Below are 2329 nucleotides of genomic sequence, written 5' to 3' on the forward strand. Positions count from 1 at the left end.
GCACTAGGCCAGCTCCTCAGGCTGGTGTCGAGGTACTGGAAACTCTAGGGGTGGTGCCTGTACTGGAAAATTGTGAGTTCTGAGGGAAGAGAAAGTGGAAGTATAAACCAAGTATGTAGGAATGTTGGATTGCTTTGAGAGGTAGTTTGGATTCTTAGTAGGGTAATAGAAGTCAGAAGACATTTGATTTATGGCAACCAAGTCTCTAGACTTGTTTGGCTAAGGGTATAAATTCCTATACACATATAAACTTTGTGCTATACATGGCTTGGGGTCTTTGATGGGCCCTCTAATGTAGGTGGGGATAAGACTTCCTTCATAAGAGGTTTGAATAACATTTCTCTGAGTTCCCTTTAGCGCCCACAGGAGAAATGCTCCTGCAGCGTTATCTGATTTGCTAGGTTATTTTCTGGCTTACCTGATTTGCTAGGTTATTTTCTGGCTTATCTGATTTGCTAGGTTATTTTCTTGACTCTTGAAAGACAGGCTTTTTGGTGCCTGGGGACATGGACAATAGCTATTTTTTTCTTTTCTGGTAACTGAAGGTTACTTAACACTTCGGTGATTAACTCCTCGTAAACAAGGCTTTAACTTTTACTATTAATTCAGTCTGAAATTTTCTAAATGTATGAGCCACCGTAAAAGCATATTTAGAATTAGTATAGATGGATCCTTCCAGGTTCTGCAGGTAGTTTAAAGCTTGACTAAGTGCAGACAGCTTATAAATTTGAATAGACTAATTATTAAACACTTTGATTTTCTCTCGGAACTTTTATTAATCACTGAACACCTGCTGCATTCTTTTTCCCTTAATCACTTTTGAAGGGGGTTTCTCTTGTTTGGCCGGACGTGTGTATGGTAATCAGTTAAATCTAAACATGTGTGCTTTCTTTTTAGATTTGGATCTCTCATTAAGAAACTTGCTAGAATTATCAGTAGTTAATGTTAAACCATCCTTTTTAACAGGATAGCCTCACACTTATTTATACACATGTAATTCTTTTCTGGTAGCACATTTTAATATAAGTGACTTTAAGAGGCTGGACGCGGTGGCTCACGCCTCTAATCCCAGCACTTTGGGAGGCCAAGGTGGGCGGATCACAAGGTCAGGAGATCGAGACCATCCTGGCTAACATGGTGAAACCCCATCTCTACTAAAAAATACAAAAAAAATAGCCAGGCGTGTTGGCGGGCTCGTATAGTCCCAGCTACTCGGGGGGCTGAGGCAGGAGAATGGCGTGAACCTGGGAGGCGGAACATGCAGTGAGCCGAGATCCAGCCACTGCACTCCAGCCTGGGCGACAGAGTGAGACTCCATCTCAAAAAAAAAAAAAAAAAGTGACTTTAAAGAACCAAAATTCTTTTCTGGTGGATATTTTTACTTTTAATGCTGACCTGACCACAATAAATGCTAGTGGATATATCAGCTGAAAGATTATTTACTACTTGCTTAGGAACTTAGCTGCAGGGATACCTAGCTGCTTGGAGCTGAGGCTTAGGCCCCGTATTACTTGGCTTTGGCAAAAGTAAGGCAGATGTCCCATAATGCAGTCTGCTCGGGGCATAGGCTGGGGCCTGGCCCATGTGTCTTGCAGAGCCGCTGTCAATGTGGTGCTGGGACCTTGGACCAGCCAGGGGGCAGGAGCATGGGCTTTGCCTGCCACTGGGGCGTACTACGGGCGGGACGATGCTGACAAGTTGCAGTGGATCCTTGATGTTACTAGCTCAGCAAAGGCTACCTGGCAAATTAGGAGTTCTTTTTGGGAGGGTGACTTAGGCTGGGCCTGAGGGGAAGGATTGGGTGTATTAGGAGGGGGACTAGGGGTATTAGGTGGAGGATGGTCTAGGGGATTCCATGTGCTGTTCTCTTTGCCAGGATCCCCCCCTTCTCTCACTGGTTCTACAGTAGGGGCAGGTGCATAAGGGAAAAGGGAGGACAGGTCTTTGCTTCCAACAAAGAGCATAGTCCAGTTCTTCTTGAGAAACTGGGTTTTGTTTTTTTTTTTTTTTTTTTTTTTTTGTTGAGACGGAGTCTCACTCTGTCGCCCAGGCTGGAGTGCAGTGGCCGGATCTCAGCTCACTGCAAGCTCCGCCTCCCGGGTTTACGCCATTCTCCTGCCTCAGCCTCCCGAGTAGCTGGGATTACAGGCGCCCGCCACCTCGCCTGGTTAGTTTTTTTTTTTTTTTTTCAGTAGAGACGGGGTTTCACTGTGTTAGCCAGGATGGTCTCGATCTCCTGACCTCGTGATCTGCCCGTCTCGGCCTTCCAAAGTGCTGGGATTACAGGCTTGAGCCACCGCACCCGGCCGAAACTGGGCTTTTATTACTT

The sequence above is a fragment of the Piliocolobus tephrosceles genome, chromosome 2, assembly GCF_002776525.5.
Source record: "Piliocolobus tephrosceles isolate RC106 chromosome 2, ASM277652v3, whole genome shotgun sequence".
In the NCBI taxonomy this organism is placed as follows: domain Eukaryota; kingdom Metazoa; phylum Chordata; class Mammalia; order Primates; family Cercopithecidae; genus Piliocolobus; species Piliocolobus tephrosceles.